The sequence below is a fragment of the Megalops cyprinoides genome, chromosome 11, assembly GCF_013368585.1.
Source record: "Megalops cyprinoides isolate fMegCyp1 chromosome 11, fMegCyp1.pri, whole genome shotgun sequence".
Classification (NCBI taxonomy): domain Eukaryota; kingdom Metazoa; phylum Chordata; class Actinopteri; order Elopiformes; family Megalopidae; genus Megalops; species Megalops cyprinoides.
This window is the reverse complement of record NC_050593.1, coordinates 36,234,805-36,253,086: the sequence shown is the minus strand read 5'-3', so window position 1 is coordinate 36,253,086 and position 18,282 is coordinate 36,234,805. Positions and strand designations below refer to the sequence as shown.

The window sequence follows — 18,282 nt, the reverse complement described above, 5'->3', positions numbered from 1 at the left end:
CGTAGACACCCTCCCTGAGAACGCACAGGCAGACATGGTGTGGATGCAGTGTTTTTCAGCTATTGTTAGTGTGTTTTCAGTGTTCAGATATTGTACACTAAAGTCACAAAGGATCAGGAAGTCTTATTTAGTTCAAGTCATATGCTATAGCTTGTCTGTGATGCAACACTGAACATATGATATTAATATGAAAATATTACAGAAAATATTATTGCACATTGCATTTATTATATTACAGTGCCTCTCAAGCCTTTTCCTACATCAGTAATAACACAGAGAGCGTGCGGGGTGGGTGTGAGCGCATGCACATTGTATTACATTATTGACATTTAGTAGATGCTCTTATCTAAAGCAAGCTACGTAGTGTACAGTTTTTACAGGTTACCCATTTATACAGTTGGATGTTTATTGAGGCAATTCAGGGTTAAGTACCTTGTCCAAGGGTACAACAGCAGTGCCCTAGCAGGGAATAGAACCAGCGACCTTTTGGTTACGAGTCCTGCTCCTTAACCACTGTGCTACACTGCCCCCCTCCCTCTGCACTGCATGCGGGTGAGCCACCAGTTAATTTCCTAATACTGCGTTTCCAGCAGAAGTAACAACGGTGCTAAACCGCAGCATGGAGGGGATATTTGGGGAGATCCATTCTGTTTAAAAATATACAGGTTCAAAGGCTTCCGCCAAACCATAGAAATTTGCTGGGTCATTGGCCTTGCCTGGGAACAGTTTATTCTATAGAAAATACACCAATAAGGAGAGAGTCAGCTGCAGCGGGTAAAGCTCTGCTTTATTTCCACTCTGCCAAGATTTCAGCTCCATTTTAGCTTTACACGCTCAGACGCTAAGAAACTGGTCCATCAGCGCTTCCTCTGACAACTTTAGTATTACTTGTGGGGTTTAAACATTTAAAGTAGCATGTCAGCACCCTATAGTTCTTCAAAGCACCACAGGGCTCTGACACAAGATGTAAATGGTTCTTAAAGCAACATTTTAGTTCTACACATCCTATGAATTATTACTGTCTACCTCTGTGTGTGTGTGTGAGAGAGAGAGAGAGTAGCAGATGCTGTTACTTTTAAAAGGAGCTATTTGGCTAATCATGTTTCAGTTCCCCCTTTTAAAGCCCAGATTTTAGGAGCAGAAGTAGGCTCTGATTTTGTGTCTGCACTTGCTTTTGATATTGCTTGTGAATGTGTATGTGATTGTTTAACTATCTTCAATCACATTATGAGTCTTATAATAGTCTTTTTCTTTAACTCAATTTATGGCCAGTACAACTTAACACAACTGAGAATGACTAAGTGACTGCAGTATTAAAGTTACCATTTCATCATTCTGTCTGTATGTTGTAGGGAATATACCATGCACAGCCAGGTAAAACTCAAAATGTCGGACTGCCCTGAGGCAGCTGAATGTGTGTAAATTAGTGAGTGTTAGTGAACTGAAAGACAGTTGCTTTGCTTACGGATTCTCACAAAAGGGATCATAGAGTATCACAGGTTGGTAGCAGTAGTAGTAATATTAGAGTGATTTTTTTAAAAGTGATTTTTAAAAATACACCCATATACTTTTACACCCCTATTATCTGTTGGGGCGGCAGTCTAGCACGGTGGTAAGAAGCAGGGCTCATAACCAGAAGGTTGCTGGTTTGATTCCTTGTTGAGACACTGCTGCTGTATCCTTGGGCAAGGTACTTTACCTGGAATTGCCTCAGCAAAGGGTATGAAAGGGTAACATATAAAAATTGTAAGCTATGTCAATCACTGTGGTTATAATAATATTATATAATGTAATGGATTACTCTACAACAAATGCATTCCCACTTTGTGGATGCTGAGTTTTTTTCTGTTATTACGCTGAATTGTTGACAGTGAGTGAGAATGCTGGACAGGGACCAACAGACTGAGGGAACGATTAAATAAAGTAACTGCATGTAACTGGTACTTTAAATAGCTGCTGTGATTTGTTTGTTTGGCTCCTCTTAGTTATCTGCCAGATAGTTGTTTTTGCCATGCTCTCAAAATGCAAACTCTTTTGTCTGTTTTGGTTTCGAGGTGACTTGCACTAGCCTGTTTGCACCAAAGTGTAGCTGTTGTATTTACCCATGAATTAAATCATTTATTAGCATGCAAAATCATTTCATTTCAAGCCTTGAAAAGTTTATTCACATTTTTGAACACCATTTGTCTCTCATTTGTGACCTGCTGTTGAATATATTTCCATTGTTGGTAACTAAAAAGTCATAACGAGGATAAATGAAAAAATAGCATTTGAATATTCATTGGTTTGCACTCAGAATGCAGATACCAAGACTAATGTGAAATGTGAAACATTTCATTTACGAGAGGAGGTGGTTTTGCAAACAAATTCTGTGCAAATTCAGTCTCATTTCTCCAATCCCAATACATTGCTGTTACAATTCTGAATAAAAAAAAATAAAAAACCTTTTTGCATCAGAAAATTAGGAAATATCCAAGAAAAGGTGGTAAGGTACTCATGACAAACAAAACTAACAGGAAAATCTGTAACTATTTTTGGTGTTTGGCAAATTAAAGTTTACAATATTTACAGTCTTAAATCAATGACAGTGGCTGGATTGCTGCGTAGTAACTGGAAGGGTGTATTATATGAATGCAGTGTAGCTACAGTTTGCAGTTGCTGTGAATTCCTTATTCAGCACCTGGCAGGGTGGCCTGAGGCCCTGCTGGTAGATGCCTACTGGTGCTGGTGCCCCATGTCCACTGCAATCAGTTATCTCACTTTTAAGTTTAATTGGATTATTCTTTTTCGCTTTGGACGAAAAAAGTACATGGAGTCATAAGGGAATAAGCAACGTTGCCAGGTACATAATCTATCGAAGGAGCATGCAAGTAATCACATTAAAACTGGTGTTTATTTAGGAAAAAGGGGTGTGTGGGAGACCACATGCTAAAATGATTTGCGATTATGATAGAAATGTACTCAGACAACATATTTCCATGAAAAAAAATTAAGAAATCATTACAATCAGGAACTCCAGGTTCTTGGTGCCACAAATCAAAGTCTTTTCATAGAGTTGTATGTATATATATGCGTATATTATATATAGATGTATGTAGAAATATAAAACCATTCTGTTGATCCTCAGCTTTGCTTGTCTATTGTATCATATTTTGCAATGAATGTGGTATTTCAAACTCAGACTTACTGTTCTTCACTGCTTCACTCTATTTTTAATCTGCTATCATGAATGTCTGATATGAGATTATAACCCCCTGTTTTTGATCAACTGTCACAACTGAGTTTTTTGTTTTTCCACTGCTGACTTGATTAGCCTACTGTGTACATTGCAGATTAATGTATGACCTTTTGTAGTGGTGCAGCTATACACTGGGCCCAGGAGCACACACACACATACAGATGCAAACACATGCACACACACACACACACGCACACTCACACTCACACACACTCACACACACTCACACACACACACACACACGCACTCACACACACACACACACACACACACACGCTTCTCCTCCCCTCTCCTGTGTAGGGCTTCCTTCTTTCTAAACTCTGACTGAGAGTTAGCAGGCTGGCTCCTCTCACATTGCAGATGTACGCAGAGAGCAGGGGCATTGATGAGCTGGCGAAAAAGCCGGGTTCCTCAGGCAATAAATAAGCATCCGTTTGCCGTCACATGGTGGGGGAGGAGATAGCCAGGCGTGGATACATCCCTGCACTCACAGCATGGCACTGAGACACTCTGCCGGGGTTAAAGGACGGGTGTTTACAAATAACAGATACCCCCCAATTAAGATAAGAGTCATGTGACACACACTGACCTATCAGTGTTCTGCGTATGTTCTGTCAGTGCCGGGCAAGAGCAGGCTGATGAAAGGGAACCAGTGGCTCATTAGTGCTGGAAAACATGGAGGTGGAAAAGGTGCCATAGGACCTGATGATGTGTGTGTTTATTAAGGACAGTAAGCTGAGGTCATTAACCAGATATTACAGTTTTAATTTTATGGCTCTTCAAGGATTAGCTCTCATATTTCAAAAACTGCATCACATACCTTTGATTATAAGTGGGATGATATCAGGTAGTTCAGACATACAGGTGATGCATAAGTGATCTGTTGTCATTCTTTTCCATACTAATTTCAGTGATTACAGTACAGTGGTTCCTTCAGGCCAAATAAATACCAGGGTTTGCTTGAAAAGATTAAAAACAAAACACAGTCAGCTTCAAATCAAAATTATATTGATTATTGTGTTCAGCCTACTAATGATATGACTTTGCCTTTAATTGCTCCTGGCAAAAAATGCCAAGTTTTTTCTGTCTGAGATTGCTAAATACATTAGCCAACAAGATGATCAATACTTGAATCAATCTTCTGTGTTTATATATCTGCTCATAGCAGTTACTCTGGTCAAAGATTAATCTCTCCCGAACGGCCTTGCAAATTATTCACAGAATAAAATTAGTCTAAAACTGCTTTTATTTCTTTCACTATCATTATTTTTATTTTCAATCATCATTTTCATCATTTTTCTGTTGGTTGAACAACAACTTCAGTGACACGTCTCCATATTTTCTGCAGTCTTGCTCACTGTTTCCCTGCCACTCTCACGTCAGGAATATTTTCACTGTCTACTCATGGATTTTAAGTAAATATGTGATTGTTCTTGAGATCATTATTGGTATTTTGATGACCTGACTAGTGTCATTTAACATGTTTAATTTGAACTTGAAAGTTAAGTGTAAATGGAGTGTTTCAAAGTGTCACAGCTGACCTTAAAAACCACAACCTCCTCTCATTACAGGGAAATCTCCCATAGAGGGCAGTTCATATTTTAAAGTCTGCAGATTTTTAGATGTGACAGACAGACTGGGCCAGTACAAACCTATTCTGTCCTGTAAGTAAAGCAAGTTCTTTCACTGTTATCTTGGGGTGGTTTACAGTGATTTACAGAAACCCTACAGCTATGTAGTGGGAAGGGAGAGAAAAGCATTCAGTTCATGTAAGCTTTTTTCACCTTTTTTTTTTTTTGATTTAGCTGGATGAAAGTGATTGAGTGTGAAGTAGCAGTGTGCACTGTTCAAGATGTAATCAGGTCTGCTTCACCTGTTTCAGCACCCATACCTGTGCTGATGGCTGCACCTTGAGGGCATTTTTGCTGATTCATAATGGCAGTAGCCTCAACGAAATACTGAAAATTGAGGTCCCAGGCTTTGTAGCCGTTATGCTGGCGGTGCAAACTTCCGAATGGTTAAGTAAACTGAAGGCTCACACATCATTGCAGAAGAACGGTTTGGGGTTCTGTATGATTCAGCCACGATTTACAGTTTAGCAGCAGGGGGATGTTTTCATCCTCCGTTGTGTCCGGGTTCGAGGTCAGCTGCAATGTTGGACAGCCTTGCAGAGATGGTGTGCTTCAGGTATCACACCACCCCTGGCTGTTCAAGTAGGGGCAAATATCAAAAGCAGTAGCTCTTCCCTCTCTGTCACATAAGGTGAAGCACTGATCAGCTGTCCCTGCTACCTCCTGGCTTCTGTCCTCAAGCTTGCTTTTGTGTTTCTGGGAGAGAAGTATTCCTGAGCTGATCACTCCTCAGTAATCACTGTAATGAAAATGCATGCTGTGAGGAAAGAATTCACATTTTCCATAAGTGTTGCATGTGACTGTCTAATAGCCTTCTTCAGGTCAAAATCCATTTATCCATTAATAGATCTTTTTTAGAAACCTGTGGGTTTAAGTGAAGTCGTTTAAATTAAGTAGAGAGAGGCGGTGTCTGAGTGTTCTTCACTCCAACCATGCAAAACACCGCTAAATTGTTTCACTTGTAAGGGACATTAACAATTTACTCGGGGCATTTCTGTAAACAATCTCCTTTTTTGATCTGTTTTGCTCCTTTTTGTTACCCTATACATCCTCTGAAATTGTTGCTTGATTAATAAACAACTGTTTTCCTCATTTACTGAAGCATGAAGCCATTTCATTTCCCCCCTTTGGCAAAATGGAAACTGAGGGGCATCTACTTTCTCTCTCAGCTTTGACTTGTGTTTTGAAGCAAGCAGTTAAAAGGCCTGTAATCCATTATTGATACTCACAATATAAATAGCTAAGTTCTTATAAATATTTCATGATACGTATGGCAAATCATTTGAGTGACAGCGATCTGAGAAATGGTAAACACTGAGTATTATGTGAAAAAAAAAGACAAATCACATTATTGCTGTGGAAAATATATCAGGATTTCTGCACTTCTCTTTCCCTGGTGGAGCAGAATTTTTCCCCATTTCGTTTGTGAACAGTGCTGGCTGTGTTGCTTTGCTTTGTATCAGTTTACAGTTAAAGTTTGCAATGCAGTGATTGGTACAGTACACTACACCTCAGTAATTTCAGGACAAACTAGACCTATCACATATCTGCAAAAAAATGTGAATAAATTCAGTTCAGACCCAGCCCATCAGCCATTTACCCTCCTATACGACTGTTGCCTTCTCCCCAAAAAGACCTGATGTGCAGTTTCATCTTATTTCATATTAACTACATCAGGACAAAGAGGAGGGAGCTTCTGCTCCCCAGTCCTGATGGGGCGAAAGGCCCTGCACTTCTATTGGGGAGTCTTAAATCCCAGTGAAGCCCCGCCTCCTCCAGCTCGACAGCTCTGCTTAATCTGACAGACGCGTTTCCCGGGTTTCTGCAGGTTAGTCCTTCAGCGGGGGTCAGGCAGTAATCTGTGAAGGTGAGGGTGTGTGGGGAGGTGCTGACAGAAGGAGAGGGAGGGGGGAGCATATTAGCTTTTAGAAAGCATTAAACATTAATACAGTCTGATTCATCTGCTCAGTCTTTGCTGAATTTAACGCTGCGTTGTAATAGAATGTCACCTCTGGGAGGCTTTCGATTGGGATTTGCTCGACTGCAAGATCAGATCGTCATTTCCTTTAGAAACACGCAAGATATGATTAACTTCAGTGCTCAGTTCACTGTGTGCAAAGCTCACAGTCACATCTCACAGGTGACTGATGACTGTAATTTATGCATAATAATGATGCAGTGTATAACTGCAGTGATTAAAAAAAAAAAAAAAATTATTGACTAATGTGGACAGTTTAGTTTTAGGATGCTTACACAAGGAAAATTCTAAAGTATAAGAAAAAAAAATGTAACAGCAAACTTTACACCTGGTGCAACCCCATCTACTCCCCACCGCCACACCTTCTTTTCAGTGGACAGTTACGGTTTAGCACTGGGATTTTCCTAAGGTATAGTCTGAATATTTTCTTAAAAAGAGGTTTCTATGTGGAAGGCCTTCCCTGCTCATTGTACCAACAGAGGGCGCTATAATCACACTGATAAAAGCCATAAAAATGATGCAATTTTCCAAGTGGCCATAAACAATGCTTAATAGTTAGCATGGTAGTTATGTTTTTCATGTAGAAGACCAGTACTGAAATTATCAATCCACATTTTCTCTCTTTGTTTAAGGATACGTCTGTTTGGACTCGGACCTTGTACATGAAACAGCGGCCAACATCTTAACTCAATGTAAGCAATCACTGCGGCTGATCAGTGCTTCGCCTTACCTGACAGAAACAGCTGCTTTTGAATTTGCCACTGCTTGAACGTGTGTACAGTCTGTTCTCTACACAGTGGTTATTGTATATGATCATTATGGTAATAGTTGATATATTCTGTGCCGTAAAAATCAAAGGTAAAGCAATTCTAGCTCACACTCGTATTTAACTCAGTTTAATTTCTGTCTACTGTTAGTTGACTGTTTAAGTGCAAATGGTGCAAAACAGTAAATCCATTCCCTTTTTTAACAGATTGGCTGTTTCAAGGAAGAAAGGACGAACATAAGGGAGTGAATAAGAGAAGCTGAAGCATATTTACACCCCTTTGGATGCGATAAGTGACGTAAAATTGTTCAGGTAATTATGACTTCAATATCAGTTCTCACAGCGATGTGTCAGAGCTTTCAGTATCATCCTGATTACGCACAACATGGCGATCAGTCTCTTCACAACTGATCTGAACATGGCTGCCGAACCTCCTGCTCTCGTTCCAGGTGGAAACGCGCTGGATAGACAGATTTCCACACAGTCTTCTGGAGGTGTGACAGCACAAGGTCACATGACCTGGAAGAGAAAACCCGAGAGACTTCTGGGATCCCTCTTTGGTTAGACTCAACGTGCCGCTGAATGTCACTGGATGTTAACCCCAAGAACAGGAAACTTGAGACGCAGCATCCTGATCCAGGGGAATAACACAGAATTATAGTAGTTTACAAATAACACCCCCCACCCCCACCCCACCCCCCTCGCCCCCTTTCCAAAACAGGATTTTTTCCTTGCTGAGGGAAGTCAGTAAGGCGTGTGGTAAGGGAATTAGTCCACATATGGTGCGTGTGTTTGTGTCCCTGCTGTGGGGGTGAGTCCCGTTTGGCTTCGATGAGGCCCCGGCGTGAACGAGGTGTAGCGCGCAGTGAGTGCGTTTGGCTGGGGACTCGGCGCGTCGGCGCGGCGTTGGGGTGTGTGCTGCTCTCCTCACTCTCCTCTCTCTCCAGAATGGGCCGGTAATCAACCTGGAAAGAAGTGTAAAGGCTGATGAACTGATCCGCAGTGTGCCACAGCCACGTTCCTTCCCTCACTCCCTCCATTTATGTCCTGAGCTCTGCAACTCAGTGCAACTCTGGTAAGTTCCCTCTCCTCTTCTCTGCCCTCTCCTCTCTTCCCTCTTCTGCGCACCTCGGTCGAACTTGGTTGTCCAGAAGCAGTCCGGTGATTTGGACATAGATGTTCTTGGGGCTTTACCCCAATGGTGGTAGATCCATGATAGGGTGCTTATTTTAGAAAGAAAAAAAATACATACCAAAAAAAACAGAACACAAGAAATCTCAGGTGAAAGGTTTGATTGGAGTGTGTTTGTTTTGTTTTGTGAATGAGAGTCAAGACACAATCTGTAGAGCTTGGCCCTTTCTTTGATTAAAATTTGAAAAGGATTCATTCAGAATGCTTATATTTTGATTCAGAGCACACTGCACCATCTGATATGTCTGTTCGTTCAAAAACAGACAAAGGAAACTACGGTGCCGATTCTGCTTGCTGCATATAATCATCCGCCTCTTCTTTCACCTGTAATTTCTTCCTGTCATACATATGCTTCCATAATAAATTGTAACTTGATAGCTCAGTCATTTTTATGTGCCTGTCTTCCCAATCACGCAGGGCACTGTGTTTGTTACCACAGACAATAGTGTTGCTTTGGTACACCTGTCCCTTTGTGATGTCACTACCATTGCATTTGTGAACTTGGGCTTAACAGGTTTGAAGTAAAACCTTGACACTGGACCACAGTCATGACAATGGAACTCCTTAATATATATTTTTGGAGAAGGGATCCCTTAGTAAGGCGGCTCAAATGCGCTTCCCTGTGCTGCATGCTTCTAACCAGTGCTCCACTCTTCCCAGTTGGATCAGACTGTTTTCCCTCCAAAGGCCTGGGCTTTCGGACTGTATGAGGTCGATTCCCAAGGGAACTTTTGTCCTTTGTCATCAGAACTAGTTTTGCCACACTGGCAGCTTTTGCTCAAAGGCAATCAGTACAGGAGCTGCACAGTCAGGATTAAAAATAACTCTTTGAGACCAAAGTGCTTGAGCCAGACTTGAGGCTGTAAAGAATGGAGTATGTCACCAGAGAGAGGGAGGCCTGGGCGGGAGCAGGGCGCTGTCTGCTCCTACAGCAGAGCCGCTCTTACAACACAGGCAGGGGGAAGCTACAACTGCGTTAACAAGAAACCGGAGCCAAGCACAGTCGACATGACTGAGCCATCTTATCTGTCTCCTGGCTGGAGAAGAGCTTTACACCCACACTCTGACCTGCTCAGGCTTATCGGGCATCTGTGTACATTTGTCTTGTTTTTTTTTCTCTTTCCTCTCAGGTCCAGACATTAAGACATTAATTTAATTACGATGTCATGAAACTCTCCTGTGAATGTAATGCACACCGTGTTATCGGCACTGAATGAATGCTGATCGGTTTCCTATCAGTGTTACCCCGCTTTCATTAGTGCCGTGTTGTAAGCCTGAAAAGGCTGGCAGGGGAGGTAATATAAAAACACTGCACGTGTCGGGAAATTTATGATGACTGCGGATAGTTAGCATGCGGGAGGGAATGCTCTGTCACGGCTGCGGAGAGACCGTGATTTCCGCTGCTTTGGCACTCTGGCTTGAGTGATGCTTTTGTCAGAGGACCGAACACTGACGGCCGGCCCATCTGCGGGGAGGAGATGAGTGAGGACTGTGTGTGGATATCACTCTCATTAATGTCCCGGCGTGGCCATCATCACCTATTCTGGGCCTAAAGTCACCTTTCAGATCAGCCCTCTCAAATGTTTCTTAACCATTCAGCAAGGACATGATTTCTCAGAGTGCACAAACAAATGAACACACAGTCAAAACACACACACACACACACACACACACACACACACACATGCACATACACACGCCAAAGTGCACACGTGCACTGTGTCCAAAGTCGAATCTTCTTTAGGGAAATTATTCATCAATACTTGTTTGTAGATGGTTTTATGAAGGGTTTTATCATTTCCAGCAAACTCAGATGAATTACAGCGAGCTTGTAAAAGGCTTGGTAAAACTGAACAAAGACTGAATACGCAGAGTTGAAGGGAACTCACTCCATACTGACCCATGTAATAGATCAGTAATAATATAATATATAATAATATAGACCAGTTTTATTTAAGCTGGATAAAATGTAAGAGAGGACGAAGCTACTATTTGAAAATAATTTCTTTTGTAATCTCATTGTTAATATTTACTTGCATTTCATTAGTGTGGCCTTAGCCAGACTATTACATTTACCACAGTTTACATTAAGGCTGCAAAAAGGCCGTACTCAAATCGTTCAAATTGTTTAATTACAAAACATCCAACAATTAGAATTCTACTATTTCATGCCATGAGGATAAATAAAGAAACTGTGTTATGAACAGTCAGAAAGTATTATAAAATAGCATGAAGTATTGCATTATTTTCCAGAAAAGGGGACATTGTTTGCAGCAGTCTGGTATTCATAATTATCTTGCCATAACAGCACTGAGTGTCAGAGAGAACAGAATCATATACTCAGTGAGCATGTACTGGGAAGCTGATCACCTGGTAGGAGTTTTCTCTCAGAGGTTTCTGCTGTGTTGCTCACACAGCTGCAGATTGTGCCAAATCCTTACCAGACTACACCGGGGCCCCTTCTGCCATGTTCAGCACACCATAGTCATTTCATACTGAAAAATTTAAAAATCAGCAAATGACTTTGGCTCTGGTATTTTCCCAGCCATATATACTCGCAGTTTATAGATGAAAAATGTTTTCCCTTTCCAACCGTCAGTTACCGTAACCGAATCTGGAAATCTGGGCCGCTTGTGTATTTGGGGCACACTGTGCACACGGTGGAATGGTTTGGCAAACGTAGACGTAACCGTGGTGACGCTCATGTGTCTGTGCACCTGTGACCACAGGTACGCGAAGCCCGGGAAAACCTGCACCAATGAAGGCCGAACTGAACACCAGAGCTGCCAGGAGTCGGGGGGCGGGGGGCCGAGGGCATGCTGACTGCTTGCACCTGCACTGCCGAAGCATATTCAACACAAGCGATAATATATCGGCAGCAAAGCACAGGAAAAGCAACACGCCATGCCTACATACACACTGTTTTTACAAATGAAAGAAAAGAAACTAAGGCGTTTCCTGCAGTGTCACTAACTATCCCTCAGACTGTGGGACACAGCACAGGGCCAGCTTTCTCTCCTCTCTCAGGACGATTGGAGGTTTTATGAAAATAATAATAGATGTATAGAATAATAATAGATAAATACTTTTAGTAGATATATACTAATTGATAAACACAAATTTTAGTATATTTTTTGATTTGGGTAGGAGATGCAGCTCTGTCCCGACCACTTGGAGTTGCAGTCTCCCTCCCTCTCTCCCCCTTTCGCTCCCTCCCTCTCCCTGTCTCTCTTTCTCCCTCAGCAGTTCAGAATGGGTTTATTAGAAGGACAGGACGTATTCAGTGTTGCCAAAGCATTTTAGGGCATGTGCATAAAAAAATCAACCCCTCTCTCTCTCTCTCTCTCTTTCTCCCTCCTTCCCTCTCTGTCTCTCTCTCTCTCTCTCTCTCTCTCTCTCTCTGTCTGTCTGTATCTGACTCTCTCTTTCTCTCATGATAGTTGCAATGCAATTACATTCAGTCATATGTTTTTCATTAATTTAAAACCTGAACATAAATATACATAAGCCTCTGGCAATGCTGTGCCTTTGATTTTTCAAGCTGTTGGTCTACATTAGTTGACTGTAAATATCATCAATCTGAATGAGGAAATTGTTTTTTTGACACAATGATAGCAGGTAGAGCTTGTCACTCTGTATGAGTAAAGTGAAGATGCTCCTCTGGAATGAAGATAAGATTGGACAGCGGCACGTTTGGGATGGGAGTGCCTGATAAAGAGTAGACTCACATTTAATAAGGGGCGTTTTTTTTTTTTTTTTTTTGGCTGGCCTTGCTGGGGACCACTTCCTACAGTACACAGCTAATGATCCACTTTGAAGCTTATTCAGTCTGACTCTCTCTTAGGAAGGGCATTAAACATTGCCTCTGTCTTTATAAAACACACACACACACACACGCAAACTTCACTTTCTCATTCCACTCCAGAGCCTCGACACACAGCGCTGCCCACTGTCCCCCATGCTAATGTGCTCTTTCTGAGGTGTCTGTGCTGTGCCTGTCTGATGGAGGTGGGCCCAGTAGCTCCGAAAAGTCTCCGTCCCTCCTCGCTTCCTTTCTCATAGTCGCCCTTCCACCAGTGACCAGCCTGTGTTTCTCTTCTTTGCCACCATTAACAGGGGGCGGTTCCTCCAAGAGGCCACTCTTTGTTGGAGTGATTGATGTATTAGTATGTGCAACAGTCTAAAATTTCGTCTCGGGTAGATCAACACCCACAGCACAGAGAAAACTGCTAAGGGCTTCTGGGTTTTCTTTAGTAAAGACATCCAGTACAAAGTCTGTAACATTCTCTGCCTTTGTGCTTTTGCGCCCGCTAGCTAAAGTTAAGCCGGCTAAATAGCTGTGCAATTAGAGAGAAGAGACAAGCGTGAATGCTTTTTTTAAAAAAATTATTTCACTTTAATAGAACAAGCTTGTGAGGCAGGGGAAGGGGAGCTTTGAAAGAACAAGCCGGTGAAGATGGAGGGAGGGGTGGAGCAGATGGGAAGCCTTGCAGGCCTGAGTTTCAGACTGAATCACGGCTCCACTTCCCTCAGCCTCCCCCAGGGGGAGTCTCCGTCAGCCCCAGCGAGGGCGAGCCGATTCGCAGAGACCGTTCCGGGAGGACGGCCTCGCACACGCCGTTACAGAGCGGCTTCACAGCGCATCACGTGTGTCGCTCTCCTGTTTTACGTACGCGTTGTTGTCTTTATTTTGTGTGAGGGGTCATTTTTTTGATGATCGTTATTTCAAATTTCATGAAATCGGCATATGGCTGCATGTTTTGTGGCCCTGAGAGCACAGTTCAAAATCAAATTACCACGTGACTCAGATTAAAACTGGCAAGAATGCAATTTACTTCTTTTCTATTTAATATATCTTAGTAAACTTATACTTGCTTTACTGATTCTGTCCATTCATCCTCAGCAGTGCTGTGGCAAAATTTTATTTATTTATTTAATTTATTATTTATTAATCGTATAATATGATCCATTGTTCCTAGTGGTCAGTTTGCATTCTGTTTGTCACAATATTTACAATATCTATTTGTCACCAATATACCTTGTCTGCTGTGCAAGGTTAATTTATGAAAAAAACAAAGATGTCTTAAAAGCTAGCTAATGAGCCCGTTTAGATGTTAGAAAGTAGCAAACTGGACACAACGAACTGGTTTGAAAGGGGATTTTCAGATGTTTGTTATTTTACTAAATATTGATTACTTTGCTAAATATTTTAGGTCAAAACAACATCTGTATGTGCAAGCAATGCTGCTTTATATTTATGTATTTTTATTTTGTAAAAGAAAAATGGTGAAAGGTTAAAAATTATTGTTAGTTAATATAAATGAATTAATAAGGCTTGGTGAAGCTTGGCTTCACATGTCTCCTCTGAGCAGCTACGGTGATACACGTCAGTGAGTGATGTATATATTATTGTCACGTAGCTGACACTGTGTAAGTCAGTCTGAATAAGACTGAAAAGTTGCACAAACAGGACACCACTAACCACCACTAACCAATTTAAAATCTTTAAAAAATAAATAAAATAAAATCTTTATCATTTTTAAATAAAAAGCATAGATCAATATAAAATCAATTAATAATTTTACACCTTTACTCCTTTACCACCTTTTCACCTTTAACATGTGTCATACAACACAAACACTTTAATGTTTGTGTAACATGTAGCTACTACTGCCATGTAGTGCTATCCGATAGCTGTGTAGTGCATGTAGCCAATGACTTTGGTGTCAGGGTGATCAGTGGTATAAGGTATGATTAGAAACACATTTTGACATGGAAACATATTTCTTTAACAGAGAATTTTAAATGGGACTGGAAGTGAATAAATGCTAAACCACTTAAAATGACCCTTTACACAAGCCCTGGATGAAACATGTTGTCTATAGATAGTAAAATCAACTGTATTCCTTTAACCATTTATACAACTTCTATTTTATGAATATTATAATATTTCAGACAATATTCTTAATATATTCATATAACCTACCCTAAGAGGATGCCAAGTCTTTATATTATGATTGGAATTATTTAAAAGTGATTTTACTTACCTAACCATAATCATAGTCCTATTGATATTTTAAATGTATTCTAAGAATGTTATTTATGTATTCACCCTTTCAGACTTATTAATTGTTAGTATATGTTTTAATACATTTAGGGATTGTACACAGGCTGTGTGAACAGTGTGTTCCCAGAATCAGAGCATTAAACCCCAGGCCCGCGCCCCTACACTTCAGATCTGACCTTTCCCCTCGGTGTTGTACATGTGCGTAAGACTCAGGGGACACTGACAGTCTGATTGCTCCAGAACACACTTTTCACACCTCTTCACTGTCTCCAGGGGGGCACAGCAGTCATCTCCTGATTATTTTAATCACACTGCTGGACAGAGAGGCAGCCAGCACTTAAAGGATGTGTACAGGCAGGTCATAGACACAGGGTTGGGTGTTGTTCTCTAATCTCTCTGGTGTTTTTCAGCCCATGATCTCATCCAGATTCTCTCAAAATAGTGCTGCTAGGGAAGTTTTGCTTCCCTCCCCCACTTCTTTGAAAGTGGAAAGAGATGCAGCGGGAGCAGAGATCAGAGATCAGAACACACAGCTCCAGTATTTTGCCTGAAAATGTACCCACTGGGCCAGTCAGTTTTTTTTTTTTTTTTTTTTAATATTTCATGGAAAAGAGGCACGCCATTTTCCCAGCGTCCTACACAGCACCCAGCTGACCCAGTCTCACCCGATTTCCAGATAACAGCATCATATTTCAAAGATTAAAAGGTTTCAAAGACCATTAAAATGAAAGCGGAGCAACATTTTTTCAAACGTGTTTGCATGTATTGATAATTTCGTTGAATTAACACAGTACATACTCAGTATATATATTCATGACAGAATAAATGTGCATTTACTTGACAAAGAAAATATTACATAGCATTGTCCAGATATTCAAAACTGAATCTCAGATAACACACAAACAAAAGCACTCTTGTTCCTTGGAAAATTGTGCTTTGAGATGGAGACAGAGAGGATAGGTGCTTCAGGGTGAGGAACAAAATGAAACAGAATTTCAGCAATATCTCAGCCTAACAGAGGGTGAAAAACAAAACCAGAGCCATGTCACCGGCTACAGCAGAGCAATATCTAAACACTAACAGGAGTGAAGTAGCTCCGCAGTTCACATCCTGTTCTGTCTAATGGTACACATATTCCTGTTTCAGTCTTGGTAGCAGTGGTAGGTAGGTAGAGGTATGGCTGTGACCATCACCAGTCCTCTGCATGTAGCCTTACAAGAGCACCTAAGTACCTGAATTACAGAATCAACAAACTGGAGATCAGCTTTGTATCGTTCAGACATTAGGTCTTTCACCCTTTGTCAGTTCCTGGTGGTTAAGATCTCAGTTACAGAGCACTGCCAGATGAAAAGGCGTGGGTTGTTCATGCAGTTAAGGATGGTGCACATTTTTAGTATATTTTTATGAAGTTGAAACGTTTTATATTGCAATGGAGCTCTAATTATGTCAGAACTGTTTTGGTTTTAGATGAATCACTGCTGGTTTTCATATTGGCTTATCTATGTTTGTATTATTATTTATTGATGTAATATGCTATCATACTGGGTATGGTTAGAGAGTCTTCTGAACTACAGCTGTAATTATGATAAACTTAATAATATCAAATTTTTTGGAGCAGTAGAAAGTATGGGTTGAAATGAGGAATGTCCTAATGGAGGTTATTAATTCCAAACAAAACATTTGTATCTGTAACAATATTTGGTTTGTGAAATATGGAAAAAGGGCTAAAATATGAACTTCTTACAGTGTCTGTCTGAACCAGGATGTGTATTAGGAAAGCAACTGGATATAAACCATTTTTACTGTTTTAGAAGCATCAGCATATACATGTCTTTCTCTACGCTCTGCTAATTTGTAATGGATATTAAAGGATGCAATTTTAAAATGACAGTCCTACATAAACACTTTTTTTATATATCTTGATATATACAAACCAAAACTTTCCAAACTTTGTGAACTTTGTGGAGCGAGAGTTAGCAGTCTGCTTGTAGATTGCCGAATGAACAGACCCGTGCGGCTGGGAGGGAGTGTTAATGTGGTCACAGCGGAGGCTGTGGCTGAGAGGAGATTCAGGACTGAGAGGGAGAGAACCAGGCAGCATTTATCAACTGCGGTGCATGGAGGCAGATTTTATCAAAAAAAAGAAAAGTATGCACACAGAAAACCTTGCGTATCTGAGGTGTGGATCTGTTATTCGTCTCAGTCTCCCTGAATGTCACACAGTGCCTTTCACACATGTTGTGCTCTTTTTTTGTGAGTTGATCTGGATAAGAATGTTTGCAAAATGACAACGTTCAATGTAGGCATTAGCACTGAGGTAGCTGCAACGTCTGCGCAATTTTGCAAATTATATTGTATCATAATGCAAAGCTATACTCTTATGAGCCTACTCACTGTATATCAGAGGTATAGTGGGTGTGTGACTTGAACATTTTTTACTTTATTGATTACTCAAGTATTCAGAATGTACAAATACATATTTAATGGTTTGAATTGCAGTGTTCTTGTTCCGCCTATGAAATGTTGTTGCCTTCATAAACCTTAGTTAGCAACCTCTAGCTTATAAGCATAAAGGAGAGGCGGAAAACATTGACAGTGAATTGATACTTAAAAGCTCGTCCTGTATATTTCTCTGTATTATCGGCGCGCTATGGAGCAGCTCCAAATTTAATCCCGCGCATGACCACATCATCCTTCTCTACGACGGGCAGAAGCTGTGGAGCAGGGATGGAGGAGGTGACAGGGATGCATTAAAAGTTCACTTTCAAACTGATGTCATTATTTATTGGTTTTAGCTGCGAGGGAGTCCATTATTGAAAGCATTGACTGCGACCGAAAAAGAGGGTCAGGCGAAATTTTCCATTAGAGAGATTGTTTGGCCGGCGATGCGGTCGGGAGGCTTTCAGTAAGCAGAGGCCTTTATTTCCTGAAACAATGTGCTTCGCCTCAAAGCCACAAAATTCACTGCTTGGGCTCACACACGCACTCTCTCTGCGCAGCGACGACCAAAGGACGACACAAAAAAATGTGCAGTCTGCGTAAGGGAGCGCTTTATGGCCACTTCCCTCTCTGCGCCGGGAGGCGCAATCTGACCTGAGGGTAAAGCCAGGCTGCGTTTTGGAGTGCTGTTGCAAAGCACTCCTCATTGTGAGGAATGACAGTGTGGCTGAAAAGCCGACGCTGTGAAACTATAAGGGGAGCCTCTCTAAAGAGCAAAGAAGACCATCCTGAGCAATTCAGGGCATTTGGTGGAGTTTAAGTGGTATGAAGAGAAAGAGGTCTGCCTGTGCACCCATTTGCAGGTGGAGACACTGTGTATGTGACACACAAATGCAGCCATAAATGGACAGGAAAAAAAAACAAGAATCTGAACTGCCTCTTTTGTTTTCAATCTTATGACATGTGTTGCGA

The 18,282-nt window shown here is 41.2% G+C and overlaps 1 protein-coding gene across 10 annotated transcripts in view; it reads left to right on the top strand.

The window, feature by feature from the left end:
• The window catches only part of pcbp3 (poly(rC) binding protein 3), a 50,212-nt gene that overhangs the window by 5,569 nt on the left and 26,361 nt on the right, over nt 1-18,282 (top strand). For 9 of the 10 annotated variants that reach the window (XM_036540373.1, XM_036540372.1, XM_036540368.1 and 6 more), the window contains exons 2-5: nt 7,480-7,539; nt 7,821-7,925; nt 8,063-8,173; nt 8,561-8,688. The gene's annotated coding sequence lies outside the window, so the exon portion shown is untranslated. The remainder of the gene's footprint in view (nt 1-7,479; nt 7,540-7,820; nt 7,926-8,062; nt 8,174-8,560; nt 8,689-18,282) is intronic. The other variant, XM_036540365.1, reaches the window with a different exon arrangement.